Genomic DNA, 15,594 nt, shown 5'->3' on the forward strand with positions numbered 1-15,594 from the left:
TTTGCTGGTCTGCCTGAAGTTATGATGCTGCTGACAGTGGCCTGTCTGCTAATAGCGATGGCGTGACTGGAGGATCTATGAAGCCAAATAAGAGAAAGTTATCTTCCGACACCACAGTCTTCGTGACTGAGACCAGTAATACTGAAGACTCTGAGACTCACAGCAGTAATTTCTCCTTTCAGAGCGTTATTGCTGCAGATGGAGTGAAGCCCAGAAGTAAGCACATTACTAAGGTAACAACAAAGTTTAATATTGTTCATTTGTATTAACAGTTTCTCTTTTGCAGCTTTTGGAAATGCATTTTCTAGTTTTGTTGCTTTTTGGTTAGTTTTTTATTGTAGGCTGTTATCTTCGGTTTAAAGGGAAAGATGTTGTAGTGTGTGACTGTGGCGTGGGATCAAGAAGAGACCTAAGACCAGTTCGGGGTAGGTAAGGTTTTATTTTGGAAAATGTCTTTTTATGTCAGGTTGTCAAGATGTCTCTCTGAAAAGCTCTGGGGTCTGTGATGGCGTCTATTTATGGTCTTGTTTCCAGATGGTTAAGAAGCAGGCTTCAGGGGATTTTCCGTTCTTCCTACCTCCTCGTTGGACTCCGCCAGGGAAAAGAAAAAGGTACAGATTGTCAGGATATGTACTCTATCTGGACTCTCCCACAGGGAACCGGGCAAGTGCAGGGGACACCCGTGCTAAGGTGCTAACCACTTTATTAAACATGCAAAGGTGCAGAGGCGTGATTACTGGTGAGAAGGGGTATATTTACACGGTGAGGACAAAGAAAGGTTGGGCATATATTGTGGCAGACACGCGGCTACGGTTTACAAGAACCCCGTCTTCCACGGATCCGGTGGCCTGCTGGCTTACTCCTGTCATCCTCGGGTTTGCCTCCAAAAGCTCAGTTCTCTGCTCCTCTGTGCCGCTCTCCCACTCTCGATCCTCGGTCAGTGGCATCACACGCCAGGACATCTTCTTCCGCGTTTTTACCCATTAGGAATCCCGCGTCGTCATCAGGGGCCGGAGCTGCATACTTGTGTGTCTTCCAGTTAAATGGGCCGTCATCCAATTCGTCGGCTAGTTCCCAGGAACAGGCTTCTCCCCTGTTCCAGTCATGCTGATAATGAACCAGAGAGGGGGAGGACGTCAGTTCACTAAGCCACCACTCAACATTATCCGGTTCTTTTCCTCCCGTCCCCTGCCCAGTGTTACATTCCTCCCCCCCTGGTTTCTGCCGATTGGGAAGAATGAATTGTCTGGATAGGAAATCAGCGTTTCCATTCTCAGTGCCCTTTCGATGTTGTATTGAAAAAGAAAAAGGTTGTAGAAAAAGGAACCACCTGAGTACTCTAGGGTTATGGGCTTTGGTCCTGTTCATCCATTGTAGCGGGGCGTGATCTGTATAAAGTACAAAAGGCTTACCTTCTGGGTAGTACTTTAATTTCTCCACCGCCCACCTTATCGCCAGGCATTCTCTTTCGATCGTGGGATATTTGCACTCCCTAGGATTTAGTGTCCGGCTAATGTAGAGGATCGGATGTTCTAATCCGTCCTCTCCTATTTGGGACAATACAGCTCCTAAGCCCATGTCCGAAGCATCCGTGGCTAAAGAGAAAGGTTTTCTGAAGTTGGGAGGTATCAAAATTGGGCTTGTAGTGATGGCCACTGTAAGGGTCTTAAAGGCTTGTTTAGCCTCCTCCGAAGTATTTAGAATGGAGGAGGGTTTAATATCCTTTCTTAAAAGGTCTGTGAGCGGAGCTGCTGTCACCGCAAAGTTGTCTATAAATCTCCTGCGAATGGCCTACAAGGCCTAGAAAGGCTCGTATCTCTCTCTTTGTTTTGGGGAAGGGAGTATTCCTGATGGCTTTTACTTTTTCCTCTTGAGGGGCTACAACACCTTCCCCCAACATATACCCCAGGTATTTAACCTTGGAGTATGCCTGTCTAGATTTTTTTGGGTTAATGTGTAACCCTGCCTTGTGTAGGGCTTCCAGAATAGCTGTTAAGTGTGTTAAGTGGTCTGACCAGGTATTGCTGAAAATTACAATGTCGTCAAGATAGACGGAACAGAAGGAGGAATAGGGGTGTAGGATGGTATTCATCAACCTCTGGGAGGTCGCAGGTGCCCCATGCAGCCCAAAGGGCAAGACGTTGAACTCATATAGGCCCTCCTCTGTTGCAAAGGCTGTCTTTTGTTTATTTTCTTCCCTAAGGGGTACCTGGCAGTACCCCTTAGTGAAGTCTAGCATGGTAATAAACTTGGCTTCGACTATCCTTTCTATTAAATCACCCACCCGGGGGATGGGATAGGCATCAAAGGAGGAGATGTTATTTAAAGCTCTAATGTCCATACAGAACCGGGTCGTCCCGTCCGGTTTAGGAATCATTACAATAGGGGACGACCAGATACTTCTTGATGGACGGATAACTCCCAACCTGAGCATGTCCTGTACTTCCCTTTTTATATCCAGTCGTCATGCTGCCGGCACCCTGTAGGGTTTTTGTTTAACACATTTCCATGGTTCTGTTTCTATTTTGTGCTCTATCAAATGTGTTCATCCTGGCAGGTCCGAAAACATTGGAGAGAAGGGATGTAAGGTGTTTTGGAGCTCAGTTTGTTTTCTGAGCGTATGTAAGTTCTTCATTAACAGGCAGTTGTTCTAAGGTGCTCTGCTCTGACCCAATAGGGATTCCGAATTGAGCTACCTTGGGTATCGGACCTATCCATTTTTTCAATAGCTTGATGTGAAATTCTGCCTCCTCGAAGGGGAGATCTGGACCCTGTAAGTGGTTCTCCCTATGGTGTCTACTATGGGATAGGGACCCAGCCATTCACTCCTGAATGTATTAGTGGAGGAGGGTAACAACACTAAAACCCAGTCTCCCTTTTCTAGGGTTCTCCATTTCTTGCCTTTGTCATAATATTTCTTTTGCCTGTTCTGGCTATTTTCTAAGGAAGAGTATGCCAAATCTCTCAGTTTGCTGAGCTAGTACTACAGCTGTTGAGTATACTCTAGTAGGGTTTTCTGTTTGTGGTGTTTCTCTTGTTCCCAAGTGTCCTTCGTTATTTCCAAGAGGGACCGAGGTTGTCGGCCGTACAGCAGTTCAAAGGCTGAGCAACCTAAACTACTTTGTACCTGGGCCCTCAGTACATATAGTGCTAACGGTAGGACTTGGTCCCAGTCTGTGTGTTCAATGGAGAGCATTTTTTAGGGTTGTTTTCAAGGTCCTGTTGTACCTTTCTACCAACCCATCTATTTGGGGGTGGTAGGCTGAGGTTTTTATGTGAGACAAATCTAGCAATTTACAGACTTCCTTCATCAGTCTGGAGACGAACGGGGTCCCCTGGTCTGTTAAGATTTCCTTTGGAAATCCCACCCTCGAGAATAATTCTATCAGTTCAGTTCAACTTTATTTCGGCTAATATAGCCATAAAAGCAAGAGTACAGAGACAAGAAAAAAACATTTACAGACATAAAAAACATTTACAGACAATTATTTGCAGCGCCCTCATCAACAATTTATCACATACACAGATGGCAGTTGGTAAAAATGGGACTAGGTAACAATTAATTCAAAACGGGTAAATTCACAATACTACGTTAAAAATCTAAATAATTTAAGTAAAAAAGGTTTTCTCCACGATGAAAAAGCCAGACTAAAAACCAAAATTTAAAACCTTTAAAACCACTAGAACCACACGTCTTGCAAGGGATGAACTCAGTGCATTCTGCATTGACTAATACTGGGTGGCTATGTACGCCATTGTTACATTACAGCTTGTATCCAAGCCGTTTCCTGATGAGATACACATTAAACAGAAACCTACTTATGCAAAAGACAACCAGTTGTGAGGTATTAGACTTAATGATGCGCTCTGCCTCTTTGTATGATCTGACACCCATGTTTTTACAAAGGGGTCTAATCCAGCGGTACCTAGGTGATTTATATGCTGGACAAAAAAGCAGTAAATGGACATCATCTTCCTTTGCCTTTAATGAGCAAAGGGAACAGAGGCCATTATCGTTGTTACCTCCCCAATTGCATTTTTTAGCATTTATCTGTAATACCCCATATCTAAATTGCAAATATAAGGTTTTTGCTATTGGTGGTCCTATTTCATCTATAAATTGTTCGAATGCAGCATTATCTTTTATAATCATAAATTCCTGGGTCAATATGCCAGTAGATGGGCTATGAAATAGCTCATCATTGACGTTGGACCAGTAAGTTGACTTAAGGAGCTTTTTACACACTGGTGTCATATTCTGGGGTTCGTTCCAAAAATGGGACAGCCCTAACCTGGTACACCAAAGGGAAACATGTTTTAGCCAGGCGATTTTCTTGTATTCATCAATCTGAATAATTTCTATCAGACCACTTTTATAGTTACACAACTCCGGGGTTGTCCACAATCTTATCCAGTACAGCAAAGGTCTAAGAGCTGCTTGATAATCCGTCCTTTTAAGATCCAAATCTAAAAGCATTGGAACTAAGGGAGTTCTAGTTGGTAGTTTAAGTAATCTACGCAAAAAATGGTTCTCTTCCTTTTCAAAATTGCGTTTACAATGATGTCCCTAAACCTCGGCACCGTAAAGTGCCGCTGATTGGGCCTTTGCCTTAAATACTTCAAGTGCCGGTGTAATGGCTTTAAAATAACTAGCTCCGTGCACTTTTAGGATGGGCATCGAATTCTGCTTAAAAGATAGCTCACTCTTTGCTAGATGTCCCTTCCATGAGAGATTACTATCCAACATAATGCCTAAGTAATTAAAGCTCCCCACATATTCCAATTTTTGGTTATTTAGAACCAAATTCTTTCTAAAGGACTTTTGCGGATTTATGGACATATATTTTGTTTTAGATGAGTTTATTTCTAACCCCTTCTTTACACAGTAACCATAAAATGAATTCTCCAGGTTTTGAAGACCCCTCGGAGTCTGTGGATGAGGATTGTATCATCGGCAAAAAGTAATGCCGTAATCACCTCATCTCCTAGCTTCGGGGAGTCATGATCACAGTCCCTTAGGTAAACAGGTATATCATTAACATATAGTGAGAAGAGCGTGGGCGCCAGCACACAGCCTTGACGCACGCCACGACTCACCGGAATGGGCTTTGAAAGTTCACCTCCCTTCCCCCATCTAACTTTGGCATAATTCCATGTGTGTAATCTAATAAGTTCTTTAAGTAGCTCGCCGGGGACCCCATATCTCTTAATGTGATCCACAGAAGATTCCGTGGAACAAGATCAAAGGCAGCCCTCAACTCTATAAATGCCACGTACAAACTGCCCTTTCTTATATTGATATACTTCCAGCAAATGCACGTGAACCTGAACACTTTGTCCACTGTACTAGTTTTTGGTCTAAACCCTGCTTGGAATTTAAACAATATCTGTGTCCCCTCCATCCATTCTGTGAGTCCATTTAAAATGTGCCTGGCAAAAACCTTCTGTAAAAGGTCAATTAAACTAATTGGGCGGTAATTGCCCGGATCATAACGATCCCCTTTTTTGAAAATCGTTACAATTTCTGCCCCTTTCCAACTGTCGGGGATTGGTGTTCCAGCCACTATAGAATTACATAGAAAATTTATGTATGGCCCCCATACTTCTACATCATGTTTAACTAAATCTCCAGGAATCTTGTCCGGTCCTGGGGCGTTACCCACTTTGATTGCTTGTAGTGCCTGGGTAGTTTCCTCTCTACTAAAACATAGTGGTGTAATACTCAATTCTAGATTACTCTCTTTATTATGTAAGGGCGACCCCTGTTCATCATAGGAATAGAGTTTGGTAAAATGGTCGCACCAAGTTTGTTCGTCTAGATAAAGCTCCTTGGATGATCTACCCTTTCTGTTGCCTTTGGCTATTAAACTCCAAAAGGTACCCTGATCTCTCAATTTGGCTGCTGTTAGTAAGTCGTCCCATAGTGCATCATCTCATGCTTTTTTCGCCTGGGTCAAGATTTTATTATATGCATGTCTACTTTCTTTTATAGAATGGAAGTTTTTAGATTTGACAGTCTGCATCAGATGGTGCTTCGCTAAACGGCATTCTTTATTATACCAAGGGTTAGCCAACTGTAGATGGCCTTCGCTTGGGTTCTTGTCCCTTTTGCAATTTTTGCTCAGTAAGGGAATTAAAGCGTCAACCAATTTATAATGTAGATCTAGAACACCCTGGCTGCCTATTAGGGGCTCCTTACACGACCCAATAGTGTCGGAAAAGGTATTATAAATATTTAACATTGTCTCATCCTTAGCTAGGATATAAGGCCATCTCAGTGCACGTCTATTGTTAGTTATCTGCAACTCTCCAAGTGAACTATTTGTTGTAACCTATTCGTCCTGTTTAACTAAAAACGGTTGAGGATGTAGCCATAATTGGAGTGGAAGATGGTCACTCTCTGTCCTAACATCTATTTTGAGATCAATGAGTAAATACCATAGACTCAAGGAGACCAATATAAAGTCTATATGTGACTTACAGTTGCCTTTAAGAAATGTCGGGGCTGCTGGTCTATCGGACTGCAAGCGGCCATTACATGCCCTAAGATCATGACCTATTGTCAACTGCAAAATTTGGGTTACAGCTACAGTACATTTAACAGACCCAGTAGAATCCAGATTTGGAATATCATTAGCCATATCTTGTTCTTCAAGTAAGTTGTCAAAGCCCAACACAGGTTTATATTTGCAATTAAAATCCCCTCCTACTACTACTTGCGCATTTGGACCTAGATAATCTAAGAGGGAATCTAGATGTTCTATAACCTTAGATTCTTTATTTACTGGGTACGGCCTATTGTAAATGTTTATTAAATATAGAATTTCTTTTTCCCTTGTCACCACTTTTAACCACAGTAGATCAGGGGAATGGGTTATCAATGGGGTAATTTCTATTTCAAAATTTATTCTAACCCAGATCACCAGACCCCCTGACGCCCTCCCTCTTACTGAGGGAATTCTGTGGGGGGTTTCTAGAGCCCAGGTCTCTTGAAGGAGGATAATATCGTAGTCCTCAATGTAGGTACACCAAACTAGATCACGAAGATTCCTAGCTAGCCCTGCTATGTTCCATGATATTAGTCTTACTGATAAATTATCTTTGGGACAAGATAGGGATACATTCAGTAGTTCCTCTTGTGTGGAATTATCATCCAGTGAAACAGATGCGATATTTAGTACTTCCAGTGAGGTGTTTCTGGAAATTGGTCTCTCAGACACAGTCCTATCAATACGACATGTACTGGCCTCTCCTAAGGTACCAATATTATCACTAGCACAATTAAGAAACTTTTCCCTTGCTAAAGTCATTGGAATACAGCCTAATACAGACTTATCATCATGATTCAATAAGGGCACTACTATCTGTGCAAACTCGAGCTCTAAATTAATTGTATTAGGTTTATCTACTTGTGTAATTAAAGGTGGTCCCAACCCAGAGCTCTCGGTCAATGCAAGTCAATCATTCTGATCCAACGCACTCAGTGCCTGATACCTGTTGTGCGTTGTGATCTCAAAGACTGGACTTTTGTCAAAGCTAAAAGGCCTAGATGGTGTGTTATATTGAGGGACCTTAGCTAGATGGCTATAAAAGTATTACAAAGGGTGCACGCCCACACTATTCTCACTCTGCCTCAAAGATGCTGCTCTAAGAAGCACAGTCGCAACATGCTGTGGGTGCCTAAAATTAATGATGACACAATCACCCCTACAGGTTTTCCTGGCATTTCCGATCCACGGAACCCGTCTAGTTGTCACTATCTGGTCCGAGTAGTTTATCGGAAATCCACAATTCTTGTTCAGCCAGGAGACAGTTTTATGTTTAAGTGAATCGTGAGATTCCTGGCGGGAAATGGACTCTATAGGGTCTAGAGGTGGGACATTGGAGAGTACGACCACGTATGGTTCACAATCTGGTGGGAGATTAATTGGGCGGATTTTCTTTACTGGGTTCGGTAGGCCCCCTATGGTTACTGGAGCCGTTTTGATCTGTGTACACTGGCCATCCAATTGGCTCATCTCCCTATGTTCGACTGCACTTGCCCTTCCCACCGGTATCTTATGTGCAACATTAGCTGGTTGAACATCCTTTACCCTCAATTTTGGGCTGTCAGCGTTGGATAGCTGGTTTAAAAGGCCACCTAATCTAGATACTTCAGCTGTCAAGACTTCTATTTTTGCCACTAGAGGCTTGACAGTAGATTCTAATTTAGCCTCAAGCATCTTAGCAATAATGTCCAAAAGATCAGAGTCCGTATTAATGCCACTATTTGTAATCATAGTCATAGTCATAGTCTCTTTGTGGCCAACAGTACTCTCCTGCGCTATGTCGGGCATTTTCTTATGATGTGTTCCTCCCCGCTTAGTCGTTATTTTCCTACATTTCCTCACCGCTCTCTTAGGTGGTGAGCGTCGTATTGAAGCATCCATAGATATATCTGGTCAATCCTCGTCTGTTATGTCCTGATCAACCACAAGCATATCAGGGGTTTCCACTATATGGGCATCAATAGTGACATCAGTGGAGGAGAAGGGGGCGGGGTTTAGATCACTACAGTCATCAATGGGAGTATTTGGTATCCCAGGCATATTGTCCCATCCCAGTGATTTCCTTCTGTCGTTGTTGATTTTACTCACCATTTTGACTAGATAGTTATCCATAGTTCCTTTGGACTTTGCCATCAATAGCAACTAAGTACTGATCCCTGGAAGGCTTGTATCTTTTAGACCACGTCTAGGTATGACTATGTATACAAGGTCCAAAATCTATAACGTTACATGTACTTCCTTAATAGAGTTGAAAAACATGAACTGTAATACAATATGTAATAGGCAGGGGAAACCCAATTAACCCTTGTAGGCTTGGGCACTGAATATTTAAAGTCACAGTGTGCTAAAAGGGACTTATTTAGGGACAGAGAGTCTTAGTTATGAGTCATACATGCGTAACAAACTCAGGTGTATCGACAGAGTATCACAATTAGTTTTGCACTGGAATTAATCCAAGGAAGGATAATAAAAGGGAACACACGGAGAGAGTTTATATTTCTGAAAATCTTATTATTCTGTATTGAAATAATGAAGCAATAAATTTACATCTTGGGAGACAAGTACATAGAAATAAATCAAAGCAAAAAAACTGAGAACAGAGATGTAGTTAATCACATTCCTTCAGTTCACAGCTCACACATCAGCTCCTGGTCAGTGTAACAAACAACCAAAAATAATTAATAAACTGTGGTCTAATGTTGGTGACAATGCAGCACTATTAGGAGATGATGGAGGTGTCGACGTTTCGGTCTAATGTGCAGTCGTCGTATAGACCATCATCAGGACTAAATATTTAATTGCAGAAAGAACTCCCTAAATTAAAATAGAACACAATTACTAAAAATAATGTATAAAACGATTAAACAATTCATACAACTCCATGTGTCAGGCTAAGTCTATATTGTCTATTTCTAACCAAGCAATTAACCCCTTCCTGGTAAAACTCGGTATTTTGACATCATTAAAAAATTAGTTCAGAATAAAATCAAACATTAATCATTATGCCATAGTTATTGCATTCAACTTGGTAGTAGAGACCAAAGAAAATATGCGTAGAAATCTTGAAGATAATGTTGCTGTACAATAGAAATATCTAGAATTAAAACAGTTACAAATTAAAAAATGCTAGGAATTTGTTAGACAGTGATTAATCATTGCATCACAATTGTGAACAGATTAATGACGAGAGATACACAAAAAGTCTCTTGATGACAGACCAACGTTGTTTCCATATCGTAAAGTGTAGACACTTTGGTAGCAATCACATAAAAGAGTGGCTAATTGAATATTTTACAACAAACAGTTAGAACAAAGAAACATCAAGCAATGCATTTGTCACCTGAAATTTCAGTAGTGTATGTATTGAATTGGGTTGACCACAGGTGAAGGGGGTCACTGGAGAAATAAATCCGATCTGTAAGGAATAAGTGATACATGAAAGGGGGGGACTGCGCATAATAAAAAGAACCCCATCAAGTAAAATCTAAATGAAAAAATGACATACCTGTTGCTCTGGTATAGTGGAAAAAATTCTGTCGTATGATGAACAAACAAATAAGTAATTGAGGCGTAACTTCGTGTTACTGGAAAAAGGAAAAGGGAAATCGAAATGTAGAGTCTGGCAAGTCAGCACTAAAAGATGTACTGTGTGCACTAAATAGACAGACCTTAATAGAAGTCTGGGGAGTGTTTATCTAATATACACGTTCATACACTGAAATTTGGACGAGTTACAGGTCAAGCAATGTGTCAAGGTTGGCGACCACTGCATGCGAAATATTTCTGTGTGTAAGCGAACAAAACTTATGGACACATGGCCAGTAAGTACAAAACTAAGCGAAAATGCATGGCAATTCGACAATTGAAACTGGTCGAAATTGACACAGTGTCTGCATGTTGCTAATAATATCAGCAGTGAGAAGAGTCTCTCAGAGTCAAACTTGTGGCAAAAAATCCGGCAAAATCACGGGAAGTCTCTTAATGTCGATACAGTCACAAGGAACAAGCTACCATATACTAAACAAAGGGTCCTTTCTAACCAGCGTAATTTGCTTACTTGGTCAAACGAAGAGCCGCGTCCTCAGTCGGTAACCTGGATCATCAGTGATACGGACTGGCCCGGGCTGTGGTTTTAAAGACAGAGACCCGGAAATGAATTGCGCGGTGCAAAAGTGAAGAAGGACTCGGGTTGTTTCTCTAGGATCTATATGACAACAGTCGCCATGTTGGAAAAGGGGGGGTTTACCATTGAAAACACAATCTTAACAAACATATATATGTCTCGGGATTGTCGTGTGATTGTCAAATATCCGAACTGAATCAGGAAAGATGAGTAGGATTCGAATTATATTTAAAAGACATTTGCACATAAACACTATGATCGATAATGTTATATTCTGTAAAAAATACAGAAAGGGATATAGCTCAAAGGCTGACTTGTGATCCGTCTGGGGGTTGTTACTAATGGAGAATTATGTACCCAACAACGTATAGAGAGATCTGTACCCCTTGTTTATTAGTGAGACGAAATTTCAGATGACAAACCACGCATACAAACCAGTATATATAGAGTCAGTATGATCTTGAATAGAAAAATACAGAAAAAATACAAGCAAATAATCGATTCATTATCCTGTGTATACTAAAATCATTCTAGCTGTGTATATGTAGCCTGGGTCTTGTAGTAGTTCAGGTGAGGCAGGCAAGTGCATGCCATTCTGTACTGGAATTAAGACCAAATTTAACTGATTCCGCTAAACAGATCCAACGTTGTTCTTTAAGTGAAAGCACGTGATCCACATTGGGTTGTCTAATTGTGGGCTTTACTACCTCAACTACTCACCACTGTAGTTCATTTTCGCTATGGTTTTTGGCTAAATAATGGTCTACAAGGGGAGCGTTCTCAGCATGGCAGCGAATTCTCGACTGATGTTGCATAATGCGTTTTTTGATAGGCTGTGTCGTTTTACCAAAATATTTCAAGCCACAGGGGCATTCAATGACATAAACAACGTTTGTTGTATTGCAATTAGAGAAGTTTTTCAGTACAAAAGTTTTGTTATTCAAGATGAATTGTTTGGTATTGACCGTAGTGGCACATGCTGTACAATGGTTACATTTGAAATGTCCTATTAAAGGACTCAATTGTCGCATATTATCCACCAGATGGGTATCTTTATTTTGATAGGCGTGAACCAGCCTATCCCTTAGGTTCCTACCTCTTTTGAAAGCAAACATAGGCTTGTCGACCAGCTCTGGTAGATCTGAGAGGAGAGGCCAATGTTTTGAGATCGTTTTCTTAATGGAGTTGCTGGAAGTACCAAAGGTAGTTACACAAACAAGTTTCGGTTGCGTCGTTTTAACTTTGACTTGTAGAAGTGATTCTCGGTCATTATACCAAGCTCGCTTCAGTGAACGTTTCAATAGTCTGTTTGGATAACCTCGTGCGAGCAATTTCAGTTTGAGTTGTTGTGCTTCTCTAAAGTAGTCAATTCTCCTCGAGCAATTTCTGCGCAAGCGCAGAAATTGCCCAAAGGGTAGCCCATCACGTAACGCTTGGGGGTGACAGCTGTTGTATCTGAGTAAGGTGTTTTTAGCTGTAGGTTTGGTATACAGAGTAGTATATAAAAAATTTTCCTCATTGACCTTGATGGAGACATCCAAAAAATCAATACTCTTGGTTGTTGGAAACCATTGTAAATTGCAGGTTGTTGTTTCTTAAATTAATCCATGCATGAAAATTGGCCAATTCCACAGAACTACCATGCCAAATGAAAAAAATGTCATCTATGTAACGCAGCCAACATCGAAGCTGGGCTGCGAAAGGGTTACTGATGCTGTAAATGAACCTGTCCTCAAAATCAGAAACGTATATATTCGCTATGTCCGGCGCAAAGACTGGGCCCATAGCCACGCCTTTTAACTGTTGATAAAAGGTCCTATCAAAGATGAAAAAGTTCTCACATAAAGGAATGCGTAAACATTCAATGATAAAATCTGATGGAACCTGATGAGGTCTAGGTCTACCTTCAAGAAGGGAAAACAGGATGGACAGAGCATCTTCCTGAGGGATGTTTGTATATAGACTTTCAATGTCCATAGACACCAAAAGTTCTAACTCACTATCGAAGGGAGTGTTTTCTACACACAGCCATAGTATCTCTGATGTAGTTTTTGTTCTCAGTTGCAAAAGGGCGGATAAAAAAGTCTACATACTGTGCCAGGGGTTTCAAGATGGAATTACACCCTGACACGATTGGACGTCCAGGAGGGCAGGTCTGATGTTTATGTACTTTAGGCAGTATGTAGATTGCCGGGACTGTGGGCGCTCTGTTAATGAAAAAGGATGCCTCTTTTTCACTTAACCAGCCTCCATCGAAATCTCTGCGAGATAGATCTTGGATTTTCTTCTCTAATTTGGAAGTTGGATTGCCTGGTAGTTTCCGATAGTTGGAGACTACTGATAGTTGTTTTTGGAGTTCCTTATTATAGGCTGTTTCATCCCATAATACTACAATATGCCATATAATCGTAAAAGTCTTACTTTTCAGGGGTGTGGCCCTGCCCTGCCTCGTTCTGCCCAGACTGCCCAGACTGCCTAGACTGCCCAGACTGCCCAGACTGCCCCACCCTTGTCCCGGGCTTCTCCCGGCGCTCCCGCGACGCGGGAAGGCTCTCGGTCTTTTCAGCGCGTTGTGGGCGTGTCCTTGGTCGGCTTCCTGGAGCCGAGGATCCTGGGTATTGTGGTTCTCCCCCTGCTCGGCGGTCGCGCTGAGGTTTTGAAGGCTGCGGCGGCGAGGGGAACCCAAGAAGAAAGCTATGGGGCGAAGTGGCAGCAAGAGTTCCAGGTAGGTGCCCCCGTATCACTTGAAACGCTCCCCTTATCAATTTCTCGGCTATGTTCTTAGCATTAGGGATTCTTAAGGGAAAGGCCTCCGGAAACCTAGTTGTGTAGTCCACTAGGACCAGGGCATAGGAATGTCCTTTTGCAGTGAGCTGTTGGGGTAGCACTAGTTTCTTTTAGATCACGGACTGCCTGCATCCTGAATCCAACATTGCCCTTATTTGTCGTTGATTGACCGTTACCCTTACATAGATGGTCCCATCTCAGCGGTGTCCATCACGGCCTTAGGTATGTACCCCACCTCCATTGGTTCTTCAGGGGCCTTTCTTCTGGGACACAGTCTAGCGATATGGCCCCATTCGCCGCACTCGAAGCACTGGGGGCCTTTGAAAACTGGTTCCTTTCTTATGGGTTTCACTTTTGGCTGCTCTGGGCCGACTTTGAACTTCCTCTCGGGTTTTGGTACTGCGGACATCTTTGTAGTTTTTTCTTGGTCCCAAGGGAGAGACCTAGGCTGCGCTCGGGAACAATTGGTGGCCATCTCTACGGCTTGTTGGGCAGTAGGGACAGAATGTTGCTTAAGACAACGTTGGCTTCCGTATGGTAACGCTTCCAGAAACTGTTCCAAGTATATACTAGTCATTATCTCTTCTTTGGACCTGCTTTCGGGTTTCAGCCACTTATCGGCTGTCATTTTTAACCAGAGATATAGAGTCTTGGGGTTTTCACCAGGAATTCCTTTTTCTTTCCTGAACCATACACGATAGGCCTCTGAATCTAATCCTAAGTGGTCCAGGATTATTTCTTTGATCTCTTGATATGGCGTATTCCCTCTGGCATTGGCCACCTGGTATGCAGCCTGAGCTTCCCCGGTTAACAATGGGGCCAGAAAGAAGGGCCATTTTTCTTCTGCCCAACCACAGGCCCGGGCTGCTCTTTCAAAGTTAGTCAGAAAGGCATCTGGATCCTCCCCTGCGTTGTATTTTTGTATTGATACTCCCGAGGGATGCATCGGGGTGGCTCTTCGTTTCCCACCGGGTAAAGCACTGGGTTGTTGGACCGCCTTATTTAAGCCTTCGATTTGGGCCGTAATGGTGTTCTTGAAAACTTCCCTGTCTGCTTGAGCCGACGTCATTTGTCTTTCTACCGCCCATACTAACTTTTCTTGTCCCTTTATAAGGCGTTGTATGATTTGGTCCATCTTCTGATGCGGGATGGAAGGGGGATATCCCACTTCTGACACCAGTTGTGGCGTGGGATCAAGAAGAGACCTAAGACCAGTTCGGGGTAGGTAAGGTTTTATTTTGGAAAACGTCTTTTTATGTCGGGTTGTCAAGGTGTCTCTCTGAAAAGCTCTGGGGTCCGTGATGGCGTCTGGTTATGGTCTTGTTTACAGATGGTTAAGAAGCAGACTTCAGGGGATTTTCCGTTCTTCCTAACTCCTAGTTGGACTCCGCCAGGGAAAAGAAACCAGTACAGATCGTCAGGATATGTACTCTATCTGGACTCTCCCACAGGGAACCGGACAAGTGCAGGGGACACCCGTGCTAAGGTGCTAAACACTTTAATAAATGTGCGAGAGTGCAGAGGCGTGATTACTGGTGAGAAGGGGTATATTTACACGGTGAGGACAAAGAAATGTTGGGCAGATATTCTGGCACACACGCGGCTACGGTTTAGAAGAACCCCGTCTTCCTACCCAGCCCGCCAAACGCTGCCGTACCTGTTGTAGCCACACTCCTCCCTCGGGATTGTGGCACAGCGATTCGTGGATCCAGTGGCCTCCTGGCTTACTCCTGTCGTCCTCTGGTTCGCCTCCAAAAGCTCCGTTCTCTGCTGCTCCGGGCCGCTCTCCCACTCTCGATCGGTGACGTCACTCGCCAGGACATCTTCTTCTGCGTTTTTACCCACTACGAATCCCGTGCCGTCGTCAGAGGGCAGAGCTGCGTACTCGTGTGTCTTCCAGTTAAAGGGCCGTCATCCAATTCATCGGCTAGTTCCCAGGAACAGGCTTCTCCCCTGTTCCAGTCATGCTGATAATGAGGCAGAGAGAGGGAGGACGTCAGTTCACTACGCCACCACTCAACATTATCCGGTTCTTTTCCTCCCGTCCCCTGCCCAGTGTTACAGTGACCTTAATGCTGCAATTTGCATTTCATTACCATAATTTGCTTACTCTGGAGAATCTCCAGGGTGTAGGAG

The sequence above is a fragment of the Lissotriton helveticus genome (genome assembly GCF_964261635.1).
Source record: "Lissotriton helveticus chromosome 1_1 unlocalized genomic scaffold, aLisHel1.1 SUPER_1_unloc_7, whole genome shotgun sequence".
In the NCBI taxonomy this organism is placed as follows: Eukaryota; Metazoa; Chordata; class Amphibia; order Caudata; family Salamandridae; genus Lissotriton; species Lissotriton helveticus.